Source organism: Symphalangus syndactylus, chromosome 8, assembly GCF_028878055.3.
Source record: "Symphalangus syndactylus isolate Jambi chromosome 8, NHGRI_mSymSyn1-v2.1_pri, whole genome shotgun sequence".
In the NCBI taxonomy this organism is placed as follows: domain Eukaryota; kingdom Metazoa; phylum Chordata; class Mammalia; order Primates; family Hylobatidae; genus Symphalangus; species Symphalangus syndactylus.
The window spans coordinates 27,382,184-27,405,415 of record NC_072430.2 but is presented as its reverse complement, the minus strand read 5'-3'; the positions used below and the strand labels follow the sequence as shown (position 1 = coordinate 27,405,415).

The 23,232-nt window shown below is 42.2% G+C and overlaps 2 long non-coding RNA genes across 6 annotated transcripts in view; one reads left to right on the top strand and one right to left on the bottom strand.

Annotated features, from left to right (window-relative positions):
• Positions 1 to 2,582: 2,582 nt before the first annotated feature.
• LOC134737289 (uncharacterized) overlaps positions 2,583 to 23,232 on the bottom strand; it is a 142,751-nt gene continuing 122,101 nt past the window's right edge. For 2 of the 5 annotated variants that reach the window (XR_010122031.1, XR_010122029.1), the window contains 2 exons: positions 11,006 to 11,105; positions 2,583 to 2,798 (listed from right to left, as the gene is read on the bottom strand). This is a non-coding gene — a long non-coding RNA (uncharacterized lncRNA). Of the gene's footprint in view, positions 2,799 to 5,025; positions 5,223 to 11,005; positions 11,106 to 16,428; positions 17,046 to 23,232 lie in introns of those variants that run through there. The other 3 variants (XR_010122028.1, XR_010122032.1, XR_010122030.1) reach the window with 3 other exon arrangements.
• On the top strand, positions 10,253 to 18,830 carry LOC134737295 (uncharacterized). Its single transcript, XR_010122039.1, has 3 exons — positions 10,253 to 10,317; positions 17,927 to 17,986; positions 18,495 to 18,830. It is a non-coding gene; the product is annotated as an uncharacterized lncRNA (long non-coding RNA).

The window sequence follows — 23,232 nt, the reverse complement described above, 5'->3', positions numbered from 1 at the left end:
AAATGGTGGGGAAATCCAAATGAAGTCTAGTTTAGTTAATCGTCTGTATCAGTGGTAATTTTTTAGTTTTGGTAAATGTGTCATGGTTATTTAAGATACTAACATTACAGGAAGTTGGGTGAGTGGTGTGAACTCTTCTGTTTTTGCAACAAATGCTCATCTAATGATAACAATAATCTTATGAAAATACATCAAAATTCGTAATGGCTACACAGAGGGCATCATACTTCACCTGATATGGTTAGGCTTTGTGTCCCCACCCAGATCTCATCTTGAATTGTAATCCCCATAATCCGCACAATCCCCACCTGTGAAGGGAGAGACCAAGTGGAGGTAATTGAATCGTGAGGGCGGTTCCTCCATGCTGTTCTCGTCACAGTGAGTGAGTTCTCACGAGATTTGATGGTTTTATAAGGGGCCCTTCCACTTTTACTCGACATTTCTCCTTCCTGCCACCTTGTAAAAGGAGGTGCCTTGCTTCTTCTTTGCCTTCTCCCATGATTGTAAGTTTCCTGAGGCCTCCCCAGCGATGCTGAACTGTGAGTCAGTCAAACCTCTTCCCTTTATAAATTACCCACTTTTGGGCAGTTCTTTATAGCAGTATGAAAATGGACTAATAGATTACCTATATTTTTAGTGTACTATTTTAAGATACCTCCATAGTGACCAAAAACATGCCAAGTCTTTGTTACCAAAATAAGAGACAATTTATGTTATCTCTAGCTGTTATCACCACCAAGAAAAATCCCTTGAGTTTTCAGTGTCTACAAGGTACCGTATTGAACCTTAAAATAGCAAATATTACTATCCGGTAAAACCATTACCTATGTGGCAGTCATTTTAAAGCAGCTGTTTGGATGTAAGATACTTGATAACCTTACCATTTCAGCCCCCAGTGCTTCCCTTATTTCACAGAAAATGAATGGCTTGCCAGTCCATCAGCTCCAAGCTTTCCCTTTTGGTGGGTGGTCACTAGGAAGAGCAATCTTGTCAAATAACACTGTAGATTTTATCTGCTTGCCACTCTGAGTAGTTTTTGAGAGGTTCGTCTTAAAATGCTGAGGGTATTTTTTCTTCCCATAACTTAATAAGGATCAGATAATTTAAATGCTTTTATGTCCTCATATTTTAATACCATGCAAATTGTACTCGCAGGGGGTCAGAAGGAGATCTTTCTTCCTTTCTTCCTTTCTTTCTTTCGACAGGGTCTTGCCCTGTTGCTCTGAGGCTGGAGAACAGTGGCTTGATCATAGCTCACTGCCACCTCAAATTCCCCAGGCTCAAGCAGTTCTCCTGCCTAAGCCTCCAGAGTAGCTAGGACTGCTGGTGTGTGCCACTACACCCAGCTAATTTTTCTCATTTTTTTGTAGACACAGGGGTCTTGCTATATTGCACAGACTGGTTTCCTGGACTTAAACGATCCTCTGGCCTCAGCCTCTCAAAGTGCTGGGATTACAAGCATGAGCCATCACACCCAGCCCAGAAGGAGATTTTCATTGAGTGAATGGTGAGTTTTATGAAGAGCCTCGACATCTCTCCCATCAAGGAATGTGAATAGAATATGGCTACATTAAGTGGATTCTGTGAGAATCACAGCTTTAAAAAGCAAATCCTCTGTCTTGTCAAGTTGCTCAGCTCTCCAGGTGATTGGCAATCTGTGAGGTGTGACTCCTGAATGTAGAGGAGCTACACCTGGACATTTGATTGTGCCTGTTGGCCGAGCGTTCATAATCAAAAGTTGGGTTCGCATCTGCTACCCGCAGGGCATTAATGGATCTGGGCCTGTGAAGAAGGTTAGGGTACAGCCCCAGTTCTGAAGTATGAGAATGACATTTGTCACTCTTTTTAGTTGCCGAGGATGTGACCCCTTCCTGTGCCCGGGGAATCCCCAATCTCTGGAGGCACAGACCACGTGCCCACCCTTTCTTGCAGTTGAGAGTACAAGGGGCATAACCTAGGTTCCCCCAGCAGCTGGGGATAGGAGGGAGTGGGGTAGTGCTTCATCCAGCAGCTGTAGGAGTGGCAGCAGCGCTCCATCTGCAGCATGAATTTAATTTAGGCCTTGATCCAGGCTGCATCCTCTTGGAGCTGATCCTCTAGCTCTCTTTAGGACCCTTGTGGGCCACCCACCATCCTGTAAATAAATGCCCTTCCTGCTCAGATCAGCCATGCTCAGCTTCTGTTGACTGACACAGGAGTCTCCTCTCAGAGTCTCTATCTTGGATACCAGTTGCACCAACAAGCCATTATTCTTCCAGTGGTGGCATGGTGTTCCTGCTGATCCCTCACTGGTCAGACTCCTCCTGTCATGACAACATACACTTAGGGATGGGGCATCTGCGGCCATGGAATGAGATTTCACTAGTTACCTGGGTTGTTGGTGCTAAGTGAATCAACCAGAAATGTAAGCAAATTTAATCTCAAGTACTTTTCTGCATGGGCAAGATGGGGCACGTGTTGATACTTATTTCTGGTAACATTGGTAGGAGTCTTTCCTAGGACACCAGAGAACGTAATACACTAGAGTTTTGGCCAAAAGAAAGAAACGACAGTGACAACAACAACAACAAAACCCTCCATAGTTACAGGGAAAACTTTTTTTGCTATTTTTTAACAGAAAAGGAACAGTTTCAATATTCAGTTTGTCTTCTTTATCCAGCCTCTTCTTTCTGTGTTGTAGAAATTCCATTGTGAACACTTATACTTCATCCATTGACTCTAGATGACACTGAACCTCACGATAGGAGACGTTCAGTGTGAGATGGATCATCTTGTTTCAAAGAGCAAAGAACTGATCCCTGAAAAGATTGAGAGAACGTGAGCTTCCATTGATAAAAACCAGGAATACAGGTTTTTCATATTCTCCCAGCAACTTAAATGTGGAAGTAGAATAATTTCTCCCAAAACAAGAAGACAAAGATATCGTTAATCCTTTCAATTGCATTACCTTTAGCAGCCGTAAAAATAAGCCCAGCAACAAATACTCAGGGTCTTAAATGAAAGCAGAGTAGATTTGAGAGAATTGGAGCAGAGGGCACAATGAAAGGCTTTGCCTTTCATTTCGAATTTTTTGTGTAGTCAGTTGTACAGCGACTGTGACTCCATGAGAGAGGGTGGTCATCCCTGCACAGCTGCAAAGGGTAGGGGCCATGATTTCCACCTCTTTTCCTCCCACGTCTCTGTCAATCTGGCTTCCACTGAAATCACTTTCACTAATGCACTAATAAATCCCCAACGGCTTAATCTACCTCTCTAGGCTGTGTCACACTGCTGCTTTCATTTTCTTGCAACTCTTGCCTTTACTGAGCTCTACATTCTTCCTGTTTTCCTTCTCCCTTTCTGACCAGTCCTTCTCCGTCTCTCCCACTGGCTCGTCCTCCTCCCCCGCACCACGCCCCCAACTAAGGCCGCAGTTCTCTCATGGGTTCTTTTCTCTTCCATTCCACATGCTTTTTCTTGGTGATCACGTCCATTTTCATGCCTTCTGACAATCACCAGTAACCAATGACCAGCACGCACGTATTTCCTGAACTTCAAATCCCTGTCTCTAATAAACTCCTGGACCCCTCCACCTGAATATTTTGCTGTCACCTCAAATTCAAATTCAATGTCTCAATCTGGATTATTATCATTTTGCTCCAAACCTCCACTTTTTTTTTTTTTTTTTTTTTTTTTTTTAGACAAGGTCTTGCTCTGTCCCCCAGGCTGAAGTGCAGTAGCATGATCATGGTTCACCGCAGCCTTTACCTCCTGGGCTCAGGTGATCCTCCCACCTCAGCCTCCTGAGTAGCTGGGACTACAGGCACGCACCACCATGCTCAACTAATGTTTTGTAATTTTTGTAGAGATGGGATTTCTCCACATTGCCCAGCCTGGCCTGGAACTCCTGGGCTCAAGTGATCTGCGCTCCTTGGCCTCCCAAAGCACTGGGATTACAGGCGTGAGTCACTGCATCCAACCAAACCTTCACTTCTTATATTCCTCTATTTACTGCCCGGAAAGCTCTAAATTATCCTCAACATGCCCCTCCCTCCTGTTCCACCCTCATTCACCAAATTCTACAGATTCTGCCTTAGAAATTAATCTTAAACTTGGCCCTCCTCTCCATCCTTCTGGCCTTTGCCTGGGTGAAGCCCCCTTCCCCTCTCTATGGCTGCGGTCCCCCACGCATCCCCACACTGCTTCCCAGTATCTTGCACCAGATGAGACAGACTGCTTGGGCAGCCAAGGGAGGAGAGCTCAAGCGGACCTAGGAGGCCAAGCAGATGGGAGCCAGCAAAGGAACAAAGGTTATCCACGGGGTCAGGACCCTGGGGGATCCTGAGGCTTGAATGGAAGCTATAGTTCTGCAATTGCAGCAAGTCCTGCCTCCAGCAGTGACCAAGCTGATCCCTAACTCCTCTGAGGATTTGCACATGGCCGCCTACCTCCACTCCTTCCTACTCCCAGGGTAGGAAGGAAGCTGCCTATGGCCATAGAACTCATTACCCTAAAATACCACCTCAATTCCATCGCTTCCCAGTCCCCAGTCTTTGGTGACTCCCCATCATCCACAGAATCCACAGAGTACACTTTCTATTTCCCGCCGAGTGCTACAGGACCCCATAATTGCTCACGCAGCTTTGCTGTTGAGTGTGTCAATTACTCACCTAAATTATCATTCCCCTCTCTCACACTTAACTATTGACTGTGATTTTCCAACCTCTGGAATTTGCCTATGGCTTTTCTCCTCCTAGAACCCTGTCCTATAAGTCCTCAAACCTATTTGTTTAGGTCTTACGTGGTTTTTCACTTGTTAAACCAACACGTATTTAGAACCAACTAGGGGCCACGCCAATTCCAGCAAAGAAGACTAGAGCTCTCCCCTCAAGGAGCACTTAGTCCACTGGGAAAGGTGGACAAGGAAAAGGAATTTGCATTACAATGTGATAAATTCCACAGTGATGTTGCCATATGATGTCCTGGGAAAACCTTTCTGGGAATCTCTCAAATCTCATCACCATAGAGATGTTCACAATAACTTACAGAGAAACCATTTCCTGTCTTCTGAACGCCAGGGCTATGATTCTCAACTTTCTTGTACACAGACTCATCTGGGGCCTGTAGTCCCAGCTACTCGGGAGGCTGAGGCAGGAGAATGGCATGAACCCAGGAGGCAGAGCTTGCAGTGAGCCGAGATCGCGCCACTGCGCTCCAGCCTGGGTGACAGAGTGAGACTCCGTCTGGGAAAAAAAAAAAAAAGAGAGATTCATCTGGGGAGCTTTTTTTTAATACACATTTTCCAAAGTCTCACTTTCAGAAATTCTGATTCAGTAGACCTGAGATTCGGCCTAGGAATAAACATTTTTCATAAACCCCTCAGTGATTTTAATATCGGTGAGGCCGCAGGTCATACTTAGGACAACATTGCTAATGCGTTTATTGTTTTTGCAACTCACATACCATACCAGATACTTTCTTGTAGTCTACACGATTACATGAATGGCTTATCTAGTTTGCTAAATAATAGATCTTTAAAAGCAGAATATTTTACCTATACATCTTTCTTTTGTTTTGTTTTGTTTTGAGACAGGGTCTTGCTCTGTTGTCCAAGCTAGAGTTTAGTGGCATGATTGCGGCTCACTGCAGTCTTGAACTCCTGGGCCCAAGCAATCTTCCCACCATAGCCTCCCAAGTAGCTGGGACTACAGGCCTGTGCCACCACGCCTGGCTAAATTTTTTTTATTTTTAATAGAGACAAGATCTCACTATGTTGCCCAGGCTGATCTTGAACTCCTGGGCTCAGGTGATCCTCTCACCTTAGCCTCCCAAAGTGTTGGGGGTTACAGATGTGAGCCACAGCGCCCAGCCCTGTTATACATCTTTATACTCCTTCAGGGCATAAGAATAGTACATGAGTAATTGCATATATTTTGTACTTCATAAGTCCTTAACAATTTTAGTATAGTCATATTTTGTATTTAACTTTTTATAACTATATGTTGATTTCATAATTTAAAATTTTTTTTAAAAAGATTGATGTGAGGACGTGTTGCTGCTGAAAGGCTGAGAGGTGCTAGTGACAAGGTGGGGTGGGGATGGGAGGTGCTGCTGCACCCCAGGGGCCCACACTCTCAGGGAGGGGCGTTGCAAACAGGGCGCCTGCTGCACAGACCAGCTCAGGGAGGTTCAGGCTGCACTAACACGATGCTGAGAGAGTGTCTTAGAAAGGTGCCATTGGGCCTTCATGGGTAGTGTTCTTTTTTCTTTTATTAATTTTTGTAGAGACAGGGTCTCACTATGTTGCCCAGGCTGGTCTTGAACTCCTGGGCTCTAGCCATCCTCCCGCCTCGGCGTCCCAAAGCACTGGGTTTACAGGTGTGAGTCACCACGCCCAACCTAGAGGCTGTGTTCTTTAAAGTCAAATCTGAGGCTGGGCATGGTGGCTTGCACCTGTAATCCCAGTACTTTCGGAGGCTGAGGCGGGTGGATAACTTGAGGCCAGGAGTTCAAGACCAGCCTGGCCATCATGGCAAGACTCCGTCTCTACTAAAAATGCAAAAATTAGCTGGGCGTGGTGGTGCACACCTGTAATCCCAGCTACTCGAGAGGTTGAGGCACGAGAATCTCTTGAAGCCAGGAGGCAAAGGTTGCAGTGAGCCAAGATTGCACCACTGCACTCCAGCCTGGGTGACAAGAGTGAATAAAATAAAAGAGTCAAATCTAATCTCCTACCACATCCCACAGTTGTGACAAACCGTTCTCTCACACGATGTTTCCCGTGGCATTTTCAAGAAAATGCGGAGGGAAGCCCATGAAGCCCAAGACTCCACCCAGGTGGAGGCTGCCTGCCTTTGCTTGTAACCTCTCCATCAGGGCACCGTGCCTGACCATACCTGCCTGCAAAGCCTCTAGGGCTTGCAGGACCTCTGGAGCTGCTGTACTGAGATGCGGGTCTCAACCATTGTGGTTTTGGTTCTGCCTTCTCTGTGCTCGGACTAGATCTCTTTCTAGACATAAACCTAACTTCCCCTGTGATGCCACATGCGCTGGGCCAGGGCTTGTTGCAACCTCCACAGTTGTGTTTTCTGGACCACCCACTCAGTAGCATCCCAGACAGTGAACCAGAGCCCTAATTGGGCCTGGAAATCATTGGAAGAGAAATAAAAGAGGATTGAGCTGGGATTACTCTTCTTTCTTATTTACCACTCCCTGAGAGCTCTTCTTCCCCAGCCTCTCCAGCTGGCCTCTCTTCACAACTGAAACTACCAACCCTCTCTGCCACCCATCATATAGCATTAGCCCTACTCCAGTCTTTCTAGAAAGTTCTTGTTCTGGAGTCCAGAACAAGTCCAGATATTGAATAAGGCATATTTTGGAGCTCAGGACCCAGTAGGATATAGCCTCGTAGCTGTAGCAAAACAGGGAAGATTGGTTAGAATTGGACCCAGAACTAGACCAGGATGGAGCCCAACTAGTCCCAGGTGCTGTGATGGCACCCACTGTGGTAGTGCCATCATTGGGCATACTCACATGCCCTAGTCCATGCTCACGGACAGATGGAGCAAAGCAACTGGGACCTAGAGATACAGTCAAATCGAATTAAGCTAGTCCATTGGTGGATAAAGGGTTCCTAGCCCCTGGGCTGAGTTTGAGGACATTTTCTTAGCGGGGACTGCATTGCCAGGTAATTTGGCAGAATGTAGAAGCAATGTAAGAATCCAGCTACCGGATCTGTGGGTCAAGGAACATACTACGACTTCTGAGCAAAACTAGTTTTGATATTTGAACAAAACTAGAGGGAAGAGGGCTGAGGCTTGGAGTTAAGCTTCGGGAATCCTGCCTGCCTGTGATTCTCCTTATGGAATTCAGAGGAGTAAACAATGCCCCATGCCAGGACTGACATAGAATACAGAGAGGATAACCCAGGCAGCCCCAGGTACTTGCCTGGGTCCAAAGGCCAACCTTGGCCTTCAACACCGCAACATTTCTTTACTATACAAGTGGTATCCTTCATACTCGTATGTCATGGTTTATGCTACCTAAAAATTAGAATTGACCTGTAGTCCCAGCTACTGGGAAGGCTGAGGTGGGAGGATCCCTTGAGCCCAGGAGGTCAGGGCTGCAGTGAATCATGATGATGCCCCCACACTCCAGCTTGGGCAACGGAGTGAGACCCCCATCTCAAATAAATAAATAAATAGGCTGGGCGTGGTGGCTCATGCCTGTAATCCCAGCACTTTGGGAGGCTGAGGTGGGTGGATCACGAGGTCAGGAGTTTGAGACCAGCCTGACCAATATGGTGAAACGCCATCTCTACTAAAAATACAAAAAATTAGCCAGGTGTGGTGGTGGGTGCCTGTAGTCCCAGCTACTCGGGAGGCTGAGGTAGGAGAATCACTTGAACCCAGGAGGCAGAGGTTGCAGTGAGCCGAGATTGCACCACTGCACTCCAGCCTAGGCGACAGAGTGAGACTCTGTCTCAATAAATAAATAAATAAATAAAATCAGATTTGGTCACCATGTGTGCCTCTTCAGAATATCTGCTAAGCAAAGTGGGGAAACAGGATTAGAAACAAAGTTAGTATCTTTCCTTTTTATAGGAACTTAGTGGAAGTGAGAATCTTTAGATGTTCCATCTAGTCTAACCTACTGATGTAAGCTGGCACTCCATAAAGTCCATTATTTTAATTTCTAGAAAAGAATTCCAGGGGCAGATCTATTGATATTACCAAGGAAAATTTTAAAAATGAAATGCTTATCACTTCTTGGTACATACTTGTGAAAACCTTATGATATACTTTATATTTTTTATTGGCAAGATGTCATATAGGCTAGATCATGTGGTGGGATTTGCTTTTGTTAACATCAAGGGAGCAATGCTAGCTAATTTGTTTGGATGGATGTGTTCTAACATTGCTCTAAAAATTATTGCTGGGCATACTAGGATCATACTAGGATCTCTGTCACCAGAAAAGCCCAGCCTCACTGTCCTTGGTGGCTGACTCTGTGGTCATGGGGCTCATAGATGCAGAAAGGCACACCTACCTACTTTCCCACTGTCCATTTTTGCTCACTCTGGTTTTTTTTTTTATTTTTTATTTTTTTATAGACAGAGTCTTGCTCTGTTGCCCAGGCTGGAGTGCAGTGGCGTGATCTTGGCTCACTGCAACCTCCGCCTCCTGGGTTCAAGCCATTCTCCTGCCTCAGCCTCCGAGTAGCTGGGACTACAGCCACCTGCCACCACGCCCAGCTAATTTTTGTATTTTTAGTAGAGAGAGGGTTTCACCATGTTGGCCAGGATGATCTCAATCTCTTGACCTCATGATCTGCCCGCCTCGATCTCTTGATCTCATAATCTGCCCACTGGGATTACATGTGTGAGCCACCACGCCTGGCTGCTCACTCTACTTTATAGAAGCCGCTTACTCCCTTCACCCCTTCTCTACTCAATGGCCATAGAGAGTGTCTGGTCATTCCTTTTCCTACTGTATCTTTAAAATTCTATCAATGAGGTTTTTACATTCCATTTTCTTTAAGATGTTTGTTTATGCTGAAGAACTCATACAGAGATTTTCTCTCTCTCTCTCTCTCTCTCTCTCTCAGGGGATTAGCATTTTAGTAAGAGCTGAATAATAAAACTAGACTGTAAAAGCCTGTCAGAAATGTAGTGGTGCATGTCTTACTTCTCATAATTGCGTGGGAATTATTAGGATTGAACTTTGTTGTTGTTGTTGTTGTTCCAGAGTGAAAAAAACGGGCCAGTTTTCTCTGCCAGGTCACAAGGATGGATGTCAAAGGGGAAATGACCTGTGATATCTTATAAAACATAAATCCTATTTTTCTAGATAGGAAGATATAGCACAAAGTGATATGGAGTATTAATGAGTGGACCACCAGATCTGCTTCAAATGTTTTTCAACCTCTGGTAGGTCTCATACTCAGTTGAAAACTTGAGGCAAACACATATATGCACAAAGACATACCAAACATGGTAGTGATTTCAAGGGAATTGTGGACTCCATGGCCCTCAGATTAAAGAAAATCCTTGTAGGTCATCAAAATGTTTTCTCTATCCTTTGGGTTCAACTTTAATCCAGAAGTTAGAATAAATGGATGAAATTTAGTTTCCAGTCAAGCAATAAATATACACAGTTGACTGTTAAGCAACATGGGTTTGAACTGCATGGGTCCACTTTTACATGGATTTTCTTCCATCTTTGCCACCCCTGAGACAAGACCAATCTTTCCTCTTCCTCCTCCTCCTCCTCAGGCTACTCAAGGTGAAGACAACAAGGATGAAAACATTTATGGGGATCCACTTCCATTTAATGAATAGTAAGTATCTTTTCTCTTCTTTATGATTACAAAATATAACTTACAAAATATATATTAATCAACTGTTTATATTATCAATAAGGTTTTCAACCAACAGAAAGCTATTAGTAGTTAAGTTTTGGAGGAATCAAAAGTTATATGGAAATTTTTGATTATATGGGGGCCTGTACTCCTAACCTCTGCATTCTTCAAGAGTCAAGTTAATTATGCTTAGTGTTGTGCTAGGTAGGAAAGAAGGCAGAAACGTTGTAAGGCAGTCATCCCTGCCTTCCAGGGCTTTGGGAAGACTGCACAAACTCACATGGGGTATCTTTAAGCAAGACACTATAGAGTTCAGTGCTAAATTGTGTGGTGTGGATGAAGAGTGCTACAGGCTCTCAGGAGAGGGGGGTCAATAGTTTAGTCAAAGAAAATTTCATAAAAGGATTTCATTTGTACTTGAAAGAATCTCTAGGGCTTAAACAGAGGGGGATATGGTAACATTCCACGGAGACAATATAGCTCAGGAGAGAGAATACGGGTTTTGACATGTGGTACATCTAGGTTTGAATCACCACTCTGTCCCTTTTAGGCTCTATAACTGTGCTAAAGTTATTTAATATCCCTGAATTTTAGATTCTTCATCTGTAAAATGGGCATTTTTAAAGAATGGATGGGAGTAATCAATTAGATAATTTTGTAAAAGTACCTGAGACAGTGCCACGAAGGCAAAAACATCCCTCTTGTTTGCATACACAATCCAAGAGCATTACCCAGGGGTTGACACATAGAAGGTGCTTGACAAATATCTGCAAGAGGGGTTGAAAGAATGAGTGAATGAATCAATGAATCAATGAATAAAAAATATGTTGAGGAGTAAGCAATAATGATGAATCTGATGTGTGGCAATATGTAATTTCTTCTTTAAAATATATTGTGATAAAATCAAATTCTATGAAGAGAATAAAAAGATAAGCCATGGCCCAGGAGACAATAATCACAAAACACATATCTGTTAAGGGACTGTTTTCCAAAATACACGGATATCTGAAAACTCAATCAGAAGAAAACAAACAACTAGTTAAAGGATGGGGCAAAGGCTTTACGATACACCTCACCAAAGAAGATACACAAACAGAAAATAAGCATATGAAAAGATGTTCCACATCATATGTCATCAGGGAAACACAAATTAAAATAACAATGAGATACCACTACACAGCTGTCAGAATGGCCAAAATCCAGAACACTGACAACAGCAAATGCTGGTGAGGATGTGGAGCAACAGAAACCCTCATTTATTGCTGGTGGGGATGCAAATGGTGTAGTTATTTTGGAAAATAGTTTGGCAGATTTTTTTTCACAAAACTAAACAAACTCTTACCGTATAATCCAGTAATCATGTTCCTTAGTATTTATCCAAAGGAGTTGAAAACTTATGTCCACACAAAAACCTGCACACAAGTGCTTACAGCAGCTTTATTCACAATTGCCAAAACTTGAGAAGTAACTAAGATGTCCTTCAGTAGGTGAATGGATAAACTATTGTACAATGGAATGATGTGTGGCAATATATAATTTCTTTGTTCGATATATTGTTATAAAAGCAAATTACATCAACAGAATGAAAAGATAAGCTATAGACCAGGGGAAAATATTTTGCGCATCTAGACAATGTAATATTACTCATTGCTAAAAAGAAAATGAGCTATTAGGCCATGAAAAAACATGGAGGAAACTTAAATGCCTATTACTAAGTGAAAGAAACCAATCCAAAAAGACTCCATGCTGTATGATTCCAACTATATGACATTCTGGAAAAGGCAAAACTATGGAGATAGTAAAAAGTTCAGTGGCGGCCAGGTGCAGTGCCTCACGCCTATAATCCCAGCACTTTGGGAGGCCAAGGCGGGTGGATTGCCTGAGGTCAGGAGTTCGAGACCAGCCTGGCCAACATGATGAAACCCTTTCTCTACTAAAAATACAAAAATTAGCTGGGCGTGGTGGCAAGCGCCTGTAGTCCCATCTACTTGGGAGGCTGAGGCATGAGAATCTCTTGAACCCAGGAGACGGAGGTTTCAGTAAGCCAAGATTGTGCCTCTGTATGCCAGTCTGGGGGATAGAGAAAGACTGTGTCTCCAAAAAAAAAAAAAAAAAAAAAAAAATTTCAGTGGGCCACTGGGGGTTAGTGAAAAGAGAGGGACAAATAGGCAGAGCACAGGATTTTCAGGAAAGTGACACTATTCTGTAAGCTACTATAATGGTGAATATATGTCATTGTACATTTTTCCAAACCCACAGAATGTACAACACCAAGAGTGAACCCTAATGTAAAAACATTTTTATTCAAAAAATCAAATTATAACTATAGCTATAACTAAAATGCATTCATATTGTGTGCTAGGTTATTCAAGGACAAACTCCTCCATTTCTGGGTTATCTGGGTTTTTTATAGCTTTATCTCCAGCTCCACAACTCTGATTCTAGTATTATTTCCCATTGTCTTTCATTTTCAGTTTTTAGCAGTGTAATATGATGTTCCTACATGCGATTTTTCTGTATTTACCATGTGGCGTTCCCTGAACTTCATGATCTGTGGGTTGATGTTGTTCATTAGTTTCGGAAAACACCGGCCATTGCTCCTCAAATATTTATTCTATCCTATTCTCTCTCCTTTCCAAGTATCTAATTGCCTATATGTTAGACAGTTTCACTGTCTCTTACATCTTTTATTTTCTTGTCTATTTTTTCCCTATTCTTCTTTTACCTGTGCTTCAGTTGATCATTTTCAATTAACTCATCTTTCAATCACAAACTTGTCTTCTTCTGTGTCTAATCTGCTATTAAACTCATTTAATGGGTAAGAGCAGATTTTTCCACTCAAGAATTTTCATATTATTCTCTTTTATAGATTCCAAGTCTCTGGTAAAAATACCATCTTATTTTTTTTCTATTTTCTTGTACATATTAATCATAGTTATTTTAAAGCCCTTGTCTTTTATGGCCAATGTCTGGACTACCTGTAGGTCTGTTTCTATTGCCTATTTTTTCTCTTAGTTTTCAATCATATGGTACTTCATATGGGGCTTGTAATAGCCGTATCATTTTATGAGACCAATCCTATTAGATAAATCCTTAAGAGACCTCCAGATATTTGTATGTTCATAAGGCAGATGCTTCTTCCCCAAATCACAAAGATATCTACTTATAAACAAATATGTAAAGAGACAAACATCACTATCTGGTTTATACCATTTGGGGTTCTTGAGACTCAGGGATTTCCAGCATTCAATATTCATTCAACAAGTACTTGAGATCCTATTTTGTGTCCGTACCATTCTAGTGCTGGGGATTTTTGGTGATCAAGGTAAGGTCTCTGTCCACTGGAATTTGCATTTCATTGAGGAAAGACACAAAAAATAAATAGCAAGAAAATGAGCAGATAATCATGAGTGCTGTGCTGATAATTAAAGTAGAAAGACATGATAAAGAGTAATGTGGTGACTACTTAACATTGAATGGTTAGGGAAGGATTATTTCGGGGAAAGTGACTCCAAAGATGATAATTTAATGACAAGAAGGAACCAAGTTATTATTGAAAAAGCCGGGGCCGGGCGCGGTGGCTCACGCCTGTAATCCCAGCACTTTGGGAGGCCCAGGCGGGCGGATCACGAGGTCAGAAGATCGAGACCATCCTGGCTAACACAGTGAAACCCCGCCTCTACTAAAAATACAAAAAATTAGCCGAGGTGGCGGGCGCCTGTAGTCCCAGCTACTCAGGAGGCTGAGGCAGGAGAATGGTGTGAACCCCGGGGGCGGAGCCTGCAGTGAGCGGAAATCGCGCCACTGCACTCCAGCCTGGGCGACAGGGAGACTCCGTCTCGAAAAAAAAAAAAAAAAAAGAAAAAGAAAAAGCCTTTGAGGCAGAAGAAAGAACTAGTGCAAGATCCTAAGAGAGGAATGAGTTTGGCACATTCAAGGAAAGGAAAGAAGGTCAGATTTATAGGAGAGAAGAGGTTCAGAGTCAAAGAACTGAGTCAATAGACAGGAATTCTATCACGTAGGGCTTTATATGTCAGAGTAAGGAGTTCAGATTTCTCCTTACTCTGATAAGAAGCCACGGAAGGAATTTAAGCAGGAGGGGAACAGGATCTGCTTTCTATTTTGAAAAAAGTAGTTTTCAGAAGAGCAAGATTGGAAGCTGAGAAACAAGTTAGGTGCTAATTGTACTGGTCCAGGAGAAGAATGGTGAGGGCTTAGATGAAGTTATCCTCATCCAAGCAATGGAGATGAACACCTAGATTTGGAAATCATTGGCATGTAGATGCTATTTGTAGATGCCTCAGGACTAAATGAGACTCTTGTATTTCTTAGCCAAGTCAAGTATATAGAAACATGATATCCTGGGACCAGAAGAGACATTAAAGATCCTTTAGGCCGGCTGGGCCCCATGGCTCACACCTGTAATGCCAGCACTTTGGGAGGCTGAGGCAGGCAGATCACGAGGTCAGGAGTTCAAGACCAGCCTGACCAATATGGTGAAACCCTTTCTCTACCAAAAATACAAAAATTAGCCGGGTGTGGTAGTGTTCGCCTGTAATCCCAGCTACTCAGGAGGCTGAGGCAGGATAATTGTTTGAACCCAGGAGGCAGAGGTTGCAGTGAGCCAAGATCGCACCACTGCACTCCAGCCTGGGTGACAGAGCGAGACTCCATGTTAAAAAAAAAAAAAAAAAAAAAAAAAGATTCTTTAGGCCAATCCCATTGTTTTATAAGTAGGGAAATTGAGGCCAAGTGAGGTTAAGTGCTGTCTTCATAGTCATATAGTTCATCAGAATTTAGGATTTCCTTACTTAGTTCAGTGCATTTTCATTACCTTCTGCTTCTGAAAGAGTTGAAAGAGTACAACTTATCTTCAAAGTTATGGTAAATATTTGTTGAAAGAAATAATTATACTCTGTGCAATATTGGATTTTAAATGATCAAAAAATTTAAAAAAAAAGAAGAAACCACAAATGCATTGCTTAAAAATATTTCACTATCAATCTGAATTCAAATAAAAAAGCAGCTTCGTTGGCAGACTAGTTGGCTCAGTGAAAAATGAATGAGCAGAAACATTTTTATCCAAATTATTGTAGCTGATGCCACCTTCTTTTTAAAAGAGTGTTTTAAATTAAAAGACCAATCATTTCTTCATCATCTAGAGGGGGAAGAAACTTGTAATGTAAAATCCCATTTACTGAGTTGTTAGATAGCATAGTAAAATTCCACAGACCTGGGTTTACACACACACACATATGCACATACATTTACAATTGTATTGCATAGACAGCAAGTGTGTGTCTTGCTTCTACCAAAGCAGTACAAAAGGAAGCTGAGAGAGTCAAGGGAAAACCCTGTCCACGTTGTGTTGGCACAGTTAGAGTAAAGTGAAAGAGTCAAAGGTTGAAACCGATACTAAGACTACTATCAGATTTAGCAGAAAAGAGCTCTTCTAGGTACTGCAGATAAAATAATACGCCAATAACTGATTGATCATTCCTTTTATGAAAGTACCACTTAGTTGTTTGTGAAACCCTCAGTAGCTTTAAAAGATACTCCAAATATCATATCCCAGATATTGTTCCACCTGTCTTTTCTGAAAAAGAAGCAACAACTGTGCCTTTCTCCAGTTCCTGTGTCCGGTAAACTCTTGGCAACAACATTATAGACAATCACTAGCACTATTTAACCTCTTTGAGCCTCTATTTCCTGATCAGTAAAATGAAGCAGGTGATCACTTGGGAATCCCCTGGAGTCTTTGAAATCATAATTCTAAGCTTTGTCAAAGCCAAAATCAATAAAAAGAAGAAAATAGGTTCTAAGATAACGCGAGACTAGCTTTATTTTTTTTCTGTGCTTGGGCAGAGCTGTGACCAGCCACCTGGAACATCATATTGGATTCTGACTCCCTTTCTTTCTGCACCAAATTAAAGTACCTTTTCTTCGGTATTTCACTGAATCTTTAAAGTAGTCAGTAGTAAACACCATTTTGTAAATAAAGTCTCATCTGGTAACTACAAAATATAAATATATCTTTCAGACACGATCTCAGATGAATTCTTCAATGCAAATGGAAATGGCTTTTTTCTTTTTTTTCTATTTATTTTTATTTTTTTTATTATACTTTAGGTTTTAGGGTACATGTGCACAATGTGCAGGTTTGTTACATATGTATCCATGTGCCACGTTGATTTCCTGCACCCATTAACTCGTCATTTAGCATTAGGTATATCTCCTAATGCTGTCCCTCCCCCCTCCCCCAACCCCACAACAGTCCCCGGAGTGTGATGTTCCCCTTCCTGTGTCCATGAGTTCTCATTGTTCAATTCCCACCTATGAGTGAGAACATGCGGTGTTTGGTTTTCTGTCCTTGCGATAGTTTACTGAGAATGATGTTTTCCAGTTTCATCCATGGAAATGGCTTTTTTCAATGTATTATTAAGACATGATAGATAACTAGCCTAATGCGAAGACTTGATCTAGTGTAAGGTCAGTAGACAAAAGACCACCTGTGAAAACCAAGGGTTGTACCCTTTTAGTAAGGGGAACTTTGTCTCCTGTTGGCCTAAAACCAGTTTGTGAGGTCTTTGCAGGAGCCGATGCCACCCCAGTGAATGTCAACAGATGAGTAGAAGTCTTCAGCTTGCTGATTGCCCACTGAAGACCAAGGCCTCTCTTCTTGCATCTTCCTTAGTTCAGCAAATTCTCTACATTTAGGGAAAAAGAAATCACCTCAACATCAATCTTGATTCCCTCTATTGCCAATAAATGTTGACCCCATTTAAAGTCAACTCAAGTTTGACACATATTATAGTAAGGAGCTTCTATATTTTCCAGGATTTTAGGAATTTGGTGGTAGAACAGAAAACAGTCCTCATATTATTATTAGTTTTTCTTTTAACAACTATAGTTACTTTATTATTGTATCCCCAGCACCTAGCACAGTGCCTGATAGGTAGTAAGCACACAGTCTTTGTTGAAAGCTGAGCAAATGAATGAATGAACAGACCTCCTTATAGTCTGGTGAGAAACATTATGTGACTTGAAGGCGGAGAGTAGAACTACATTTACAGTTCACTTAAAAATTTCCCCACTGGCTAGTGCTCTTATTATTAAAATAATTCCCTCTCCATCCACAAGGTAGGTTCCAGGAACTCCCCTTCTTTCTCCTTTGTTTTGGGGCTTTTAAAAATCTTGGCCAGGTGCAGTGGCTCAGGCCTGTAATCCCAGCATTTTGGGAGGCCGAGATGGGCGGATCACATGAGGTCAGGAGTTTGAGACCAGCCTGACCAATATGGAAAAACCCTATCTCTACTAAAAATACAAAATTAGAAGGGCGTGGTGGTGCACACCTGTAATCCCAGCTGTATGGAAGGCTGAGGCAGGAGAATCGCTTGAACCCAGGATGTGGAGGTTGTGGTGAGCTGAGATCATGCCATTGCAATCCAGCCTGGGCAACAAGAGCGAAACTCCGTCTCAAAAAAAAAAAAAATCTTCTCATAGTTGGCCCTCCAAAGCTACCACTTTATCTTCCCTTTTTTGTGTCACAATCTTTCTTTTGACTCTGCTCTTTTCTCTCTACTCACAGCTTTAGACTTGGTACTTCAAACTGTTTGGGGGATTCCAGAGCCCACCTTCATCTGAGCAGGTATTTTATGAACATTATCTCATTAATTATTTTCTCCATTTTATAAGTAAATCAAATTAGACTATGAGCTGTCCCACAGGAAGTAGAAAAGAGTAGAAAAGGCTGTGCAGTGGCTGATGCCTGTAATCTTAACACTTTGGGAGGCCAAGGTGAGAGTATCTCTTGAGTTCAAGACCAGCTTGGAAAATATAGCTGGGCCCTGTCCCTATAACAAAACAAAGCAAAACAAAACAAAATTAGCCAGGCAAAGTGGTACATGCCTGTAGTCCCAGCTATTCAGGAGGTGGAGGCTGAGACTGGAGGATTGCTTGAGCCCAGCTAGGATCACACCACTGAACTCCAGCCTCGGTGACAAAGCTGGGTGACAAAGCCTGTCTCTAAGTAAAATAAAAGAGTAGAAAGCAAAAAGATCAGTTTTGCTCCAAAGCCTGTCTTCTGTCCATTTCACCTTATCACCTCGATTATCCAGAAGCCCCCTAAAGTAAATTACATCCTCACCTCTTCTCAGATTCCACCTGAGACTACTGAACATGGTACAACCTTGAAGACTCAAAGGCATAATGAGAAACATGATTTCCAGGGTAATGGAGATGACTACAGCACGCAGGACTAGTTGACCAAACACAAAATGACACCTACATGCTATAATTTTTGAATCTTTGTGTCTGGCTCTTTTTCCATTGCCAGCCATCTTGTCAATTTCTAGAAAGTTCTTGATCTCCCTTGAATTAGTTGTTTCTAATCTGTGGGCTAAGAAACCAGCTAACCAGATTTATTAGGATCATGTCTAAAATGGGAGATGGTTGCTGAATGACAAAGTAAGAAGATGGAAATAAAGTACATGAATAAAGAGCTTAGTGCATGAGCTCTGTGGCATTTATTCTAACTTCTCAGGGGCCTTTTTCTTTGAACTGTGTTCTCTGTGGCTGAGATTATTGGAAAAGTGACCTCTGGGTAAGTGAGTTATTACTGCAAAAAGGCATTGTTTCCTTTCAAATGAATAAGAATGGCAGCTAATACCATATTCTGTTTTCTTTGTAGAATGAATTCTCTGTTAAAAATAAGGTAACAAAAAACTAACAATAAAAAAAGGTAGAGCAATATACTCTAGGAAACAAGACCTAAAGTGAGTCACATTATATGAATAGCTAAGTTGATAGGAAAATAAATGTTGTTTTGCTTATAACACTGAAAAGTCAATAAGCAGCAAATGAACTTTGGAGCAGCCAGGCCGATATTCATTTAGATGCACTTCGTAATTAAAAACAACGCCTAAACAAAGCAAGAGCGGTAAACACAATGCCTACCAGGGTCCCATCTGCAGGTGAGCAAATTGGTGTACAAATACATTTGTAAAACATATTCATGAGACATCAATAGCTTATTAATGAAGAGAATAGGGGAGGGGTGCCTTTATTCAGAGTAGGTCAACAGTTTAAATTATAGTAAGGAATTTGAAATGGAAACTGCTGGTAAAAATATTTAGAACACCAACATGGCAAAAAACAAAAACAAAGAAAACACCCTTAAAGCCTCAGATCTTTATACTCTTGATAATTGTTCAACAAAGATTTAATGGCCTTTATCTGGTGGTAACACTGCCCATTCTTCACCTGCTCATGACAAATAACATCTCCTTTACCCTTGACTTTTTTTTTTTTTTTTTTTTTTTTTTTGAGACGGAGTCTCCCTCTGTCGCCCAGGCTGGAGTACAGTGGTGCGATCTCGGCTCACTACAAGCTCCGCTTCCTGGGTCCACGCCATTCTCCTGCCTCAGTCTCCTGAGTAGCTGGGACTACAGGTGCCTGCCACCATGCCTGGCTAATTTTTTGTATTTTTGGTAGAGACGGGGTTTCACCGTGTTAGCCAGGATGGTCTTGATCTCCTGACCTTGTGATCCGCCCGCCTCAGCCTCCCCAAGTGCTGGGATTACAGGCGTGAGCCACCGCGCCGGGCGCAGAGCTTCTTAAGACTATCTTCAGGCAGCCATGAAGGATAAAGAATATTTTATTGATGAATATAAGCACCTTTGATATTTTAACCACTGTCTTGGACTCTAACCCTAGTTTGTGTGCCAGAGATTCTAAGTTGGCTTTTTCTTGTGTGCCAGCTCCTATCATTTGATTGTGCCTTCCAGAGTGTTATGTTGAGAAAGTTTCTGAACTCACATTTGTGCTCAACAGGAAGAAATGTAGTGGTTGATTGATGATGTCTGCCATTGGCAAGATAGAGGTGATGACAATATGTATGCCAAAAAATTACCATCCCTGTCCTAGATCCTGCCTGCAGTGAGTTGAGAGACACCTGGTTCCTGTTGAATTTCTTTCTTTGGCACTGGCTCAGTTCCTTTTATCCAATTCTTACTTGTGGAATATCCAAGCATTTTGTTTCTGCATTGAAAGAGTATAAAATATATATGAATTTATTTGTTGGCTATGTGGTGGGTAGATTATATATATTATGGAAATAATTTAAAGTGGTTGAAGAGGATTTAACACACATATGCTTTCAATATGAGCAACACAAACACACATTATGAGAGAACAAAAAATGATGTCCCAATAAAGGTTCTCAATTTCTCAACCTAGCTCCTGATAGAGTCAGAATCCCTTCCGTGTAAACATTTTTTAAAAATTAAAGAGAGCGGCTGGGCACAGTGGCTCACACCTGTAATCCCAGCACTTTGGGAGGCTGAGGTGGGTGGATCACCTGAGGTCAGGAGTTCGAGACCAGCCTGGCCAAGGTGGTGAAGTCCCATCTCTACTAAAAATACAAAAATTAGCCCGGCATAGTGGCATGCACCTGTAATCCCAGCTGTGGCAGGAGAATCGCTTGAACCTGGGAGCTGGAGGTTGCAGTGAGCTGAGATCACGCCACTGCACTCCAGCCTGGCGACAGAGTGAGACTCCATCTCTAATAATAATAATAATAATAATAAACAGAGCAAGTTTTTAACCAGATTATAGGATGAAAAAGATTAACAACATTGATCAACAGGAAATGCTATGATTTATGTCATAGCAGCAAATTATTTATGTAATTCTATAAACTTGAATATACTCTTTACTGAGAAGTAAATGGAAGGAGGGCAGCTCTTTAGAAGAAATCAGAAGAGGAATAAAAGGAAGAAGGAATGTTACATTCAGATATCCAGTCATTCAAGGAATGTAGGGCTCCTGCCCTCAAGGAGCTTGCAGTCTAATTTATGTTGGTGCATACATGTACCTAGGCCATGTGTTTGGAGAACTACCAGCTAGTGGATGCTGACTGTTTGTGGTAAGAAAATAAGTCAGGCATATACCATGATCTCATCTATGCTCTAGTAGGTAGAAGTTCCTCCAGAAGCCTAGCAGGCTATTCTTAATATCAACTACCTTGCATCTTTTGAAAATAAAAAAAGTACAAAATAACTACATAAGTGTATAAGTATTTAAACAAATTAATTTCTTCAGAAGAGGGTCCCTTTCTTACTTACCCTTGTACAACCTATGCAATGACTAAAGTGTAATAATAGTTGAATGAGGAAATGAAAATAAATTAAAAAGAATGTAGAAAACCATCACCTTTCCCTTGACTTTTGGCCTGCACTGTACAATAGCCACTAGCTACTTGTGTCTATTAAACGCTTGAAATGTGGCTAGTCTGAATCAAGGTGTGCTGCAACTATAAAATGCACCCTGGATTTTGAAGACTTAGAATTAAAAAAGTGAAATATACCATTACTAATTTTGTCTATTGATTCCATGTTGAAATGATAATATTTTTGATACATTGTATTAAGAGATCTTACTAAAATTAATTTCACCTGTTTCTTTTTACTTATTTAGTGTGGCTTCTAGAAAATTTAATATCATGTGCCCTTAATTTTCTTGGCCAGGTGTGGTGGTTCATGCCTGTAATCCAAGCACTGTGGGAGGCTGAGGTGAAAAGATTGCTTGAGCCCAAGAGTTCAAGACCAGCCTGGGCAACATAGCTAGACCTCGCCTCTACCAAAAAAAATTTAAAAATTAGGTGGGGGCCAGGCGCGGTGGCTCACGCCTGTAATCCCAGCACTTTGGGAGGCCGAGGCGGGTGGATCACGAGGTCAGGAGATCGAGACCATCCTGGCTAACACGGTGAAACCCCGTCTCTACTAAAAAAGTACAAAAAATTAGCCAGGCAAGGTGGCGGGCACCTGTAGTCCCAGCTACGTGGGAGGCTGAGGCAGGAGAATGGCGTCAACCCAGGGGGGGCGGAGCCTGCAGTGAGCCGAGATCACGCCACTGCACTCCAGCCTCGGTGAAAGAGCGAGACTCTGTCTCAAAAAAAAAAAATTAGCTGGGGATGGTGGCATATACCTGTAGTCCCAGCTGTTTGGGAGGCTGAGGCAGGAGGATCGCTTGAGCCCAGGAATTCGAGATTACAGTGATCTGTGATCAGGCCACTGCACACCAGCTGGAGGAAAGTGAGACCCTGGCTCTAAAAAGATTTTTTTTTTTTTTTTTTTTTGAGACGGAGTCTCGCTCTGTCGCCCAGGCTGGAGTGCAGTGGCGCAATCTCGGCTCACTGCAAGCTCCGCCTCCTGGGTTCACGCCATTCTCCTGCCTCAGCCTCTCCGAGTAGCTGGGACTACAGGCGCCCACCACCACGCCCAGCTAATTTTTTTGTATTTTTAGTAGAGACGGGGTTTCACCGTGGTCTCTATCTCCTGACCTCGTGATCCGCCTGCCTCGGCCTCCCAAAGTGCTGGGATTACAAGCGTGAGCCACCGCGCCCGGCCAAGATTTTTTTAATAAAAAAGTAAAATTTCCTAAGTGGCTTGTTCTATGTTTCTATAAAATAGTGCTGCTACAGACAATTCTTTCCTTAAAACTTTCAAGATGGATGGTGGTGTGGTTTATTTGTGAAGATTCAGAGACAGGTAAACAGTTTATGTTAATTCTTTGAGTCTGGAAAATTATTCCTCTATCTATCTGAAAGGACAAAAATGTCATGAGTGCCTATAGCAGGCAGGTCACAAACTTTTCCTCTACAGGGACAGATAGTAAGTATCTTAGGTTTTGAGGATTAAATGGCCTCTGTTGCAACTATTCAACTCTGTTCATATAGTGTGAAAGCAGCCACTGACAACACCTGAGAATGTGGCTGTGTCCCAATCAAACTTTATTTATAAAATCAGGCAGCCTTGCAATTAGTCACTAGGAATTTCTCAGTAAATAATTATACCAGCATGACAGAAATACACCAAAAGATAAGAGGATTTGACA